Source organism: Calliphora vicina, chromosome 3, assembly GCF_958450345.1.
Source record: "Calliphora vicina chromosome 3, idCalVici1.1, whole genome shotgun sequence".
NCBI lineage: Eukaryota > Metazoa > Arthropoda > Insecta > Diptera > Calliphoridae > Calliphora > Calliphora vicina.
This window is the reverse complement of record NC_088782.1, coordinates 42980152-42992640: the sequence shown is the minus strand read 5'-3', so window position 1 is coordinate 42992640 and position 12489 is coordinate 42980152. Positions and strand designations below refer to the sequence as shown.

General features: G+C 30.2%; 1 protein-coding gene across 4 annotated transcripts in view; it reads left to right on the top strand.

The window, feature by feature from the left end:
- The window catches only part of bol (boule), a 203920-nt gene that overhangs the window by 55750 nt on the left and 135681 nt on the right, over positions 1–12489 (top strand). The window contains exon 1 of one of the 4 annotated variants that reach the window (XM_065504146.1): positions 2068–2339. The exons of the other annotated variants lie outside the window; for them this stretch is intronic. The gene's annotated coding sequence lies outside the window, so the exon portion shown is untranslated. Of the gene's footprint in view, positions 1–2067; positions 2340–12489 lie in introns of those variants that run through there. 4 annotated transcript variants of the gene reach the window in all.

Genomic DNA, 12489 nt, shown 5'->3' with positions numbered 1-12489 from the left:
TTTGCAAAATCAAAAACTTTGTTGCATTTTTTTTTCAAAATGGACCCTTTTTTAAATTTTCTTTAGCTCAAAAAAAGCTTGGGTCTATTCCTTTAAGACCTATTTGGTCGCTTAGTGGGATGCGAGTGGGATATCTATCAAAATAAATATTTTGTAACTCAAGTAATACAATTTTTTAAATTTTTATGCAAAATTTTTTCCTCAAAAGAAAGAAAGCTTAGGTCCATTCCTCTAAGATATTTTTGGTCGCTTAGTGGGGTGCGAGTGGGTTATCTACCAAAATAAATATTTTGTAACGCAAAACATACAATTTTTAATTTTTTTTCAAAATCAATTTTGTTCCCAATACGGGCCCTTATTTTAAAATTATTTTTTTTTGCTCAAAGGAAAGCTTAGGTCTTTTCCTTTAAGACCTATTTTGTCGCTTAGTGGGATGTGGGTGGGTTATCTATCAAAATAAATATTTTGTAACTCAAGACATACAAGCTAATATCGGATAGTATATTCCAAAGTGAAGCGTATCCCAGAGAGAACGTTCTGCATCGATCGAAGCAAAACTTCCCAATCACTTCTTCCTAAATAGTTTTTAACAGGTATTGCAACAGGTGGCCTAGCGTTGTAATGGTGGAATATTACGGTTTCATGTCTGTTCACATTCTGGGCGTTTTTCGGCAAATGATCACTTCAAACGAATAAGATCCATGTGATGGTCTGGCCAGATTTCACCTGCACATAATAGATAGGAGCGTTTTGGTCCCACTTAATACAGAGAATTACCTTGGCGACATGGTGTCGATTCGGCTGGGCTTCACATACGATCTCTTACGCTTCGGGTTTCGTAATGTATTGATTTTTCATTGCAAATACTGATTCAGTGCAAAAATAATTTTCTTTTATAGCTTTCAAACATAATTTCGAACATGCAAAATCATCATTCATGGTCTCTCGGCTTCAATTCGTATGGTATCCAATTTGCCTGATTTTGGATGAATCCTGCTGCTCGCAAACGTTTCGAAATTGCTGCTTGAGCAGCTTTCAATGATTTTGCAAACTCTTGTTGAGTTTGACAACAATCTTCATGGAGTAATGCCTTCAATTCTTGGTCTTCAATCTTTTTTGGCTGGCCAGGGCAATCTTTGTCTTCCGTGTCAAAATCACCAGTTCTGAACCTCAAACCACAAACCATCTCTCGTATGCTGAAACCGATTGAACACATTCACTATAAGCATCGATGAGCAATCGGTTTGATTCAGAGGCACTTTGTTTCCAATTAAAAACTTCAAAACTTCCCGCATTTGTTAACACAAAATTCAAAACTTTCGAAGATAACAAATTTTTTTGAGAATAAAATGACTTATTAAAAACAACAAACGCGTTCAAACGATACTCCATCCATTGTATATCCCATTTTTAAGTCATACACCCAATAAAATTGAAAAATTTCAACAAAAGTATGTATTCGCCCATACGATTTGCATATGACAAAATTATTCTACACTATTTCCTGTAGAATTTTCACGCGCTCTCTCTCTTATACTGAGAGCAGACTATTAAATGTTGTCACAAAATGTGTCCATGTGTTTTTTTTTTTTTTAGAAAATAAAACAAACCAAAAATTATGTAAAAAAAAGTACAAACAATACTACACAACCTCAAGTACTAAACAATTTTCCACGTTTTTTTCTTAAATATTTGTCATGTAAGAGAGCATTACATGCTGCATGCTCTCTAGAGAATAATTAAAAATAAGAATGGAAACAAATGAAACAAAATGAAAATTCTCTTGTTAGAGTTTTCCTTTACTTGTGTACTTCTGGCTCTTGCTATTTCTCGCTCTCTCTCTCTCAGCCATATTGTTGTTAGAATACATACGGTTGTTTTTTTATTGTTGTAGTTGGTGTTTGGTTGTTGTCTTTTAGTTTTTCATGTGGGGGGCCAACTTGCTAACTAGTGCAGCCAGCCAGCCAGCCAGTAGCATTTAGCAGCAGCAGAATCTAAACAGCAGTAGCGACAGCAGCTGAAAAACCTCGTTGTTAAATAAAATTGAGTCGTTCTACTGTCGTTGAGATTGCAACACACACTTGTCTGTATCTACTACTTGTGCGTTACAAACGAAGTAAAATTTAAAAAAAAAAATTTAAATTAAAAAAAACTAAAGTTTTTTAGTAAAATAACAAAATAATACAACACAACAACAAACATAAATAATAAACGTTACGAAAACGTTACTGGAAAAAAACGGAAAATTCTAAAAAAAACTTACATTTTTCGGACAAATTGAAAAGTTTTTAAAGTTATTATAAAGCAAGCGAGCGGTGCTGTTTTCAATTGTGAAATTGGTAAAGAAAATATTTTTTTTTTGGTGAATTTTTATTGTCAAACGTCAAAAAAAAACGTGTTTTTCTCTTGAATTAAAATTGTGCCTTGAAAATACAACCAACAACGTTAAAGAAAATTATTTTGACACAACAACAATAAAAAGTTTCAAAGAAGTTTTAAAATAAAATAATGGAAAATTAAGAATATTATTAACAAAAATACAAATACAACAACTCTACTGAGTAAATGATTAATGAGTTTCCCATGTAGTTAGGGATTTCGTAATCATTTTCAAAACCAACAAACAGCAAAAAAAAGTGTATTTTTTTCATATTTTTTCTTTTGATTAAAATAAAATCAAAAAATAACAAAAAAAAGAATTGCGTGCCAATTTGAATTTGAATGTGTCTGTTTGTGTGTGTGTTTTTGTGTCTCCCCCTGGATTGCGTAGTAAAGCCAGTGTGAAGTTCCTTTGAAGGATATTCCTGCTTCTTTTTACAATAATTTTATTTAAATTTGGATACATAATTTTCCTAACTATTTGTGACTTTGTTTTTCTTAAATTTAAAAATTTAATTGAGTTTATGATTGGTTTTTATAATAAGAGATTAGTTTTTTTTACATTTACAACAATTTTTTTTATAAATTTTAATTATTTTGTTATTTTAAAGTTTTCAATGTCCTCTACAAATTTTTTTATTTATCCCACATAGTTTTTAAATAAGATTAAATATCCCAGGAACCAAAAAGAAAAATTAAATTTTTTCTTCCTTAAATAAATATTTTTGATAGTGACCTCATTCAATTTTCCTCCCCCTCAGACTCTTTTTTTAATTTTAGCTGAATTTGCTTTGGCCTAAACTAATAAATCAAATCTGATTTTACATATGCAAACACTCAACTATTTCGCAAATAACTTTAGAATTTTACACAAACGAAAAAACCTAAGCATACATACAAAACAACATGCAAAAAAAGTAGTTTAGTCATAGGAAATTGTATAAATGTAGTATAATTTTAAAAAACTCAATTTCTATTCTTAGACTATGGCTTTATTAGAAAGAACAAACTTTCAACTTTTTTAAATCCAACAAGATTTGACAAGATTTCTGGCTCTATCTCAGCAATGGCTGAGCTAATATTGGTTGTAAGAATCTAGATCATTGTTGGCAAATTTTAGGATTTATTCGATTTTTGACGAATTTTAGAATCCAAAATGGGCCATGGAAAATTTGATATTTAACTTAAATTTTATATTCTTTACTATTGGGTGTATGACTTAAAAATGCGGGATTTTTTAAAATGTTTAGCTTTTATTTTGTAACATTTGTATAATAAAAATTCATTCAAAGTATTGGGAATTGCTATGACCTTTTCCCTTCTTTCTGGCAACATATGGATTTCGAGCCAAAAGAACTGCTCTGTCCCAAAGTAAAGCGTATTCCAGAAATATAGAGAGAGTTCTGCATCGATCGAAATAAATACTACTCGGACGGGACATGGTGTGGACTATAAAGCGGATGAGTCAACAGCTTTCCTGTGTTGGTCTGGTCAGATTTCCGCAGCTCATAATAGATAGGACACTTTTACTCCCACCAAATACAGAGCAAAGTATTGCCCTTTCTTAGCTATGACCTTTTCCCATCTTTCTGCGAACATATGGATTCCGAGCCAAATGAACTGCTCATCCAAGAACGAATCAAGCCAATATAGGATACTCGGTCCCAAAGTGGAGCGTATCCCAGAGAGAGAGCGTTCTGCATCGATCGAAAAAAATAGTACTCGGATGGGGCACGTTCTGGACTGTAAAGCAGGCAACAGCTTACCTGTGTTGGTCTGGTCGGATTTCAGCAGCTCATACAGAGCTTTACCTTTGCGCCCTGGATATTTGACCTTGGTATCGATTCGGCTGATTGGCCGGGTTTCACAAACGATCTCCTACACTTCTGGTTATCGTAAAGGATCCATTTTTCATCGCATGTAATGATTCGGTGTAAAAATGTTTCAAACATCGTTTCGGTCATGCAAAATCGTCTTTCGGCTTCAATTCGTATGATACTCAATTTTGGATGAATCCTTCTGTTCGCAAACGTTTTGAAATTGCTGATTGAGTAGCTCCCAATGATTTTGCAAGCTCTTGTTGAGTTTTACAACAATTTTCATGGAGTAATGCCTCAAATTCTTGGTCTTCAATCTTTTTTGGCTGGCCTGGGCGATCTTTGTCTTCCGTGTCAATATTACTAATTCTGAACCGCACAAACCATCTCTCGTACGTTGAAACCGATGGAACACAATTCACCATAAGCTTTCGAAAGCGTTCCTGAATATCAAACTTTGTTGTTTTCACTATAATGTTTGATAACTAAGTGAGAATTTGAGTAATTAATTCGAAACTGCCTCAGTTGTTAACTGAGTTGAATATTTAAAAATCAGTTTAATGCTTAAGTAAGGAAACAATTACGTTCTTTGATTTTTTTGAACATGTTTCCCCATTCGACCTACCAAAAATTTAATTCAATTCCTTGCAATCCGGAACTGCAAGATTCATGCTAAACTGGGAGGAAAGGACCATAAAGAAGGAAGGTTTATGTCCTATTAGATATTAGAAGATTCACGAAGGACTACAACTTCGCAACTTCGAAGTCTATGAATGGAACGAAATCAATATCGTTATTACAAACGTGCCAGTTAATGAATATTTGTAACTCCTTGTTTGGACAAAGTTTGTAGATCGATTAAGCCATGTCCGTCTGTCTGTCTGTCTGTCTGTCTGTCTGTCTGTCTGTCTGTCTGTCTGTCTGTCTGTCTGTCTGTCTGTCTGTCTGTCTGTCTGTCTGTCTGTCTGTCTGTCTGTCTGTCTGTTGAAATCATTTTTCTGAGGACCCCAGATATCTTCGGGATTCAAATCTTCAATAATTCTGTCAGACATGCTTTCGAGAAGTTTCCTATTTAAAATCAGCTAAATCGGTCAACAAATGGCTGAGATATGAGGATAAAACCAGGACAACCTCGATTTTTGACCTATTTTTTACCTATATCTGGATTACTAAGTCATTAATATAGACAATATGGATATCTAATGATAGATATTTCAAAGACCTTTGCAACGACGTATATAAGACCATAGTACGTTGGACCTACAATGGGTCAAAATCGGAAAAAATATAAAAAACAAAAACAAAAATTTAAATTTAAAAAATAATTCGAAATTTATTTTTTCCAAAAATTGAAAAAAATAAATAAATTTTGTTCACCTAAAAATCTTTAAAATTTTTATTTTGAAGTATGTATTAGTGAAGGGTATATAAGATTCGGCAAAGCCGAATATAGCTCTCTTACTTGTTTATATTCATACAGGTGTTTTTTGTCGCTGCTCACTTTATCAACAAATTGAAAACTCTCATTCTCGGTTTAAGCTGATCAAATGAATTTGAGCTAAGGATTTACTTATAATATTGCTCCAAAAATCGTTTAAAATCAGATTAAATTATATTGAATCACAAAGGCCGGCCAACACGATATGGTTTTTGACATTTATTGTTTAAATCCTTACGTATGCTTAGTATATTTCGTTTGTAACCCTACCCACATTCTCGGTTTACGCTGATGCTGACCTTAATATTCTTAAGCAAATAGGTTTGTAGCAGAGATTCCGTTTTAATATTGATCCGAAACCCATTTAAAAACACCCCTATCGGCAAAACATGTGAAATTTATGTTCCCATGAAATATCCATTTTCCTCGAAGGGAAAATTGCTATCGTGATATTTTAATGAACTTTTCATTCACAATAGTTGATTTTGTTCGTAACAGTTGTTTATTGTTTACAAAATTGCATCTAAAAATTTACAATATTGGGGAATTTTTTCATGAACGAAAAATGGGAAAAGGGAAATATTCACCCCTATCGCGAATCAATATTTCACATGAAATATTTTCCCGTTTCCCTTTTTTCGTTCATCAACTTTGTTCACGTGAAAAAATTCCCCTTGTTGTGAAATTTTTAGATGGAATTTTGTAAACAATAAACAGCTGTTACGAACAAAATCAACTATTGTGAATGTAATGTTCATCGTGATATTGCCGATAGCAATTTTTTTTTTTTTTTTTTTTTTATTTTTTTTTTTTTTTATTATCGTTTATTTTAATAAAATTTTTTATTATTTTTACATTGGGAATAAACAAACCAGAATTTTTTAAGTAACATTAATATACACTGTCCCTTAAACGAGTTCTCTAGTATATTACATATATGTATAAAATATACAATAAATACATTTTTTAAATCTAATTATAATTTTTTGTACAAAATATATACAAGGTATTTTTTGTATTAATAACAATTTATTACATCGTAAAGAAAAATTTTTAGAAAAACTTTACATTAGTATAATAACAAGAAAAGAGTCAAGAGGATATAAAAAGAAAAAGAATTTCCGGTACTTAACTAAGCCACCAGTATTTATTAATTTTCAAATTTGGAAGGATATTTCTATCCCCACCAAAAAAACTACAATCGAATCTTTTGTTTTCAATTGTAAGTTGGTTGCTAGTGACAGCTTTAACATTGGCCCTTCTATTAATATGAAAAAATATTGGGGCGCCCGTTTCGTCTTGTATATAGCCGTTTTTATCTAGATGCACAAATGCTTCAGGTGGTACATAGCCATTTTGTAACGTTTTAGATATGTATTCATCATTTACATAATAGGGAGCCATTATTAAGTTGTTTTCATAACATATAGAACTTTCTCTAACGTGATTTCTGATTAGGTGTATGATGAAATTATCAATTCGACTGATTTTGGCTGCGTTGTAAAGTTTTTGGTTGCTTATGTATTTTGTGTAATTACTATTTGGAGCTTTGTATAGTGAGGTGCATGCTCTTAGACATTTTCTTTCAAATTTACGTAGTTTCTCCATATAAGAAGGAGAAACATTGAACCAAATTTGGCAAGCATAGGTTAAAATAGGCCTTATTAAGCTTTGATAAAGGAGAAGCTTAATCTGAGGTTTAACGTGTTTGGAGAAGAAAAGTTGTTTATATGTGAAGAAGGCTTTTCTAGCTTTTAAAATTTGTAAGTTAATATGATCATTAAAGTAAAGAAATTTGTCTAAATTGATTCCTAGATATTTGACCGTTTTTTTATTAGGGATATATATATTATCACTGGATTTTATGCCAAAGGATTTCCAGTTATTTCTTATATTGTTGTTGCACTTTCCTACGGGAGGACGGAATAATATAGTTTCACATTTACTTATATTAATTTTCATTTTCCAATCATTAGCATATTTTTCGATAATATTGAAATATTTTTGTAAATTTTCATTTATTTTGTCAATTTTGTTATCAGCGTGATATATTATAATATCATCTGCGAAACCAATAATATTATTCATGCTATGTAAAAGGTCATGAATAAATATGTTAAAAAGTATAGGTGAATTAACTGTCCCCTGTTGTAGTCCATTAACAATATTGAACTTTCTTTGACTGATTTCGTTCCCATTGCAAACCACAAACGATTTATTAGAAAGCATGTTGTGAATTAGAATAACAAATTGAAATGGGAATTTGTATTTCAAAAGTTTGTATACAAGACCAGGAATCCAGATGTTATCAAAAGCTTTTTCAAAGTCAACAAGGCATGCGCCTGTACAAAGAGATTTATTTAAATTCCAATTGATATTGGAAATTAGTAGGTGAATTCCATGTATTGTAGAGTGTTTATATTTAAACCCGAATTGGTTATCATTCGTTAAATTATTTTTCTGGCAAAAATTAATAATATTAGAATTTACACAGATTTCAAAAATTTTACTGATGTTTGGTAACAAACTTATAGCTCTAAAATTTTTTGGCTTGTTGATGTTTTTATCTTTTTTGGGCAATATTACAACTTTCGCTAATTTCCATGCTCGAGGGAAATATGAGTTGTTAAGCATATTATTAAATAATGTGCAATATTCAAGGATCAATTCTTCTGGGATATTCTTTAATATTATATTAGGAATAGTATCAATACCTGCCGATAATTTGTTTCTCAAATTTTTAAAAATATAAAATATTCTTTCTTTTGTAATAAAAAAATCCTCAGATTGTAAATCACTTAACTGGTTTGCCCTTTTTTCTGTATTAAAATTTGTATAAGATGATTGATTGTATTCGTAAACAGATTTTTCTTGTAAAAATCTGGTGAAACAATTGTCAACATCTACATGTAGTATGTTATTATAGTCAATCTCTTTAAAGGAATGGGTTTTTTCAAATGAAGCTCCTATTACGTCTAAAATTTGTTGATGATCTCTTATTATGAAATTCTCGTTATCTCTCTCCGCATTGAGAGGATTTATACCAACATAACTTAATAAGTTTTCTTCCTCTTGACTGATTTCTATCATATCTATATCCAGTGACTGCTTAGGTTTAAATAGTCTTTTGACATCGTTAAACATACGAGATGAATTTTTCTTATCAAAATTAATTAGTATATCTTTATAGTATTTATTAACAGATAATCTAAAATTATCAATAATCAGTTTCTTGATTAGTTTCAATTTAGATTTGTAAAAATTAATTTCTTGGAGAGTACATATAATTTCAAATCTGTTATGTTTTTTTATTATAGTTAAAATTTTACTTTTTTCTATTTGTAGTTTTTTTATAATTGGATTTACAATTTTGTTCATAATATCATTACTTCTAAATTTCGGAACTATTTTATTAGTAGAGTCTATAATGACATCATTTAATTTACTTAAGTAATAATCAATTTCAGAGTTAGAAAGATTTTTATTATTAGGAATGGGATCAGTGTCTTTATATACATTTCTTATATTCTTTTTGAATTTATTCCAATTGGTTTTTTTATAATTAAATTTAGAATTGGGACATTTTACAAAAAAAGAAAAAGTATTATCATTTGTATCATTTAGGAGTACAATTAATAACGCATTGTGATCACTATCATAATCTAACGATTTTAGAGAGTTAACAGTATTATTAGACCTAAGAATAGATAGACGAGTGTCTGCTAAACACAAATCTAAATACGAATCGCATCTAGGATAAGAGGGGGTAGTGGATGCATAAAGGCTACATTTAAAATTGATCTCGTTATTTTCTAACCATTCTTTTAATTTATTACCCTTAGGGTTATTAGTAGAGTTACCCCAATCGGAATGTTTACAATTTAAATCACCTGACATTATATAAAATATATCCGAATTTTGTAAATTTAATGATTTGAAAATGGTGTTTAAATCTGGGATTAAAAAATTGCTGTTATTACCGGAAGGGTAATATGATGATATAATGTATAGGGTTTTATTTGACAGTAATGGTATTTTAATTATGCAAGCTTCTAAACATTTAAGTGAATTGCTGAAAATATTTGTGCAATTTTTGAATTTAATATTTTTTCTTATTAATATTGCAGTACCACCACCTCTTGTGGAGTTCTGTCTATCTTTTCGTACTATATCATATTTTTCAAAGTAAAGATTGTGTTTCGTATTTAGTTTTGTTTCATTTAGCAGAACTATATCTGGATCGTGTAAATTTATAAAATTTAATAAATCGTATCTTCTATTAAGTTTTATTATAGAGTTTACATTAATTTCGATTATTTTAAGACTTTTCGCAGTTGATTCATCCATTTTAATCTAACATAGAAAATATAGTATCTATTCTACTTGTTTGTAGTTGAAGCTGTTTGTGTAAATTTAGTAGTTGGTTAGATAAATTCTGCATGGTATTGTTTAATTGTTCCAACATTTGATTAATTGGGTTAGGACTGTTTGTTGTTTGTATGTTGTTCTTCAAAACGTTTGCAAAGCTCATAGATGATTGTACATTTAGAGTTTTGTTTGATGATCTTTTTTCTGATAAACTTTGTTTTTTGGCTCGGAGTCTTTGTTGCATTTCTTTATATTTTTCACAACCGCGATATGATGCAGGGTGTCCATATTTACGACACAGTACGCAAAATAGCTTATCTCTTTCATTATCAGATACTTTTTGTTGTTCACATTCTCCGATATTATGCATTTTCTCACATTTTACACACCTAGGTTTTAAAAAACAGTTGGAAGCGCTGTGAAAAAAACTTTGGCATTTCCTACATTGAGGAATTTCCAATTTTCTAAGAGGTTCCCATCGTATACAGCGATGAAAAAGGCCCTTTATTGATCTAAGTTCATTATAATTGCTTTCACCACTAATTTGAACCAAATATATAGGAAGATCTTGTCCATTTGTAATAGACTTTTTAGTTTTAAATTGGTTGACTTTTAAAATTTTCAGACGATCATTGTTATATTTACAGAGTTCCCTGCAGATTTCATCCTTGTCTAAGTTAGCGCTAAGGCCTTTTAGAAGAAAAGTTTTTGTTTTTAAACTTTTGGGAGTATATGTAAAAAATTCGGTTTTGGTTTTTTCAAGATAGGCTTTAACACGAATATAATCATCCATAGATGACATAAATAACGATGTTTTTTTGTTATTTCGTTCTTTGATCTTAAAGTGATCAATTTCTAAACCTTTTTTAATAAACTCTATCAGTTCATTAGGTTCAATATTAAATATATTAATTGGTGGGATTTTTCTATTTTTGTTTTGATTTTGTACTTCATTTTCGTTATTTATATTTTTCTTTGCATACGAAGCATTTTGAGATGTTGATGTACCATGCTCATTAACATGTTTTTCAAATTTACATAAATATTCTTTATTGCAATGTTTATCATTGTCCAAAAGAGCATAGTAATTATTTTTAAGTTGTTTACTCATTGTGTTGATTTGTGTTTCACTTTTTCTTTTTCTTTCATTCGTGGAATGATCATTATTATTTTTACTAGATGAAGTTATTGTATTTTTTTTGTCATTATTTTCTTCTGAGTTTGGAATATTGTGTTCACTCATTTTTTTAATTTATTTTTTTGTATTTTATTTTGGTGTAAAGAGTCTCTATCTCTTGAGATTTAATGTTGTAATTGTAACAATATTTAATAAATTGTAAGTATTACAACAAAACGTAAAATATAAATCATATTGAAAACTTGCAAAATATTTTTTTCCGCTATACGTCCGTCTATCATGACAATCACGATTGAACTCTCGATAGCAATTTTCCCTTCGAGGGAAATGAATATTTCATGGGAACAAAATTTCACATGTTATTGCCGATAGGGGTGATTGATTCGCAATAGGGGTCAATAGCTTAATTTTTTTGGAAAAACGAAAGGCACAAACGCTAGTTTATTTTTGACAATTAATGTTTATCGAATGATATTTCTCTTGCAACTTTTCGGTTCTAATTTCCAATTTCTAACCATAATTTAGTTTCTGAACGTTAGTTTCCAATGTTCTTTCAACTTTTTATTTTGTATACTTAGATTTTTTCCAGTGTAGAATATTTAGAAAGTACAGTAAAGGGTAGGTTTTTCATGGAGGAAAGAAACTATATATTTTGTTGATCATGTTGTTGATTATATTTTGACACCTCTTAACTGCGAACTAAACTTTAATGTAAGCTAAATCTGTCAGATTTCATCTCTGTCATACTGATGTCATTTGGCATCTTTATCTCAAGTTATAATTTATTCCAGTTACGAGTTGTCGTCACTTACAGTGACAGACAATACAATAGAATCACTACATATGAATTCGATTAAAGCGGTAAAACCACAAAATTTGATTTCAAAATTTAAAATTTGTTCATTATATATTAATGCTCATAACGTAAGCAATGAATAGAAAAAAACAAAATAAAAATATAACACATTCTTATGTTAAAAACGATGTCAAATCTAAAAGACTAAATAAAATATGCGACATTCAAATAGAATCAATCAGTCTTAAAATGATTAAAAATAAAAAATCATCATAAGAATTCGTTGTTTTCTTAATATTTTGTTGCATATCAATTATTTCTAATAACAGCATCAAATCTTTTGGGGATTGAATTTAACAAACTTTCGCATGTAGATCGGGAAATTTCATACCATATTTCCTGAATTTTCTGCCAAAGTTCTTCCTTGTTTTTAAATTTTTCAGGTCCGAGTTTGTCTTTTACTATTTTCCATAGGATTTAAGTCTGGTTATTGAGACGGCCATTCCATAACATGAAAGCAGACCTGACGTGTGCTTTGGGTCATTATCTTGCT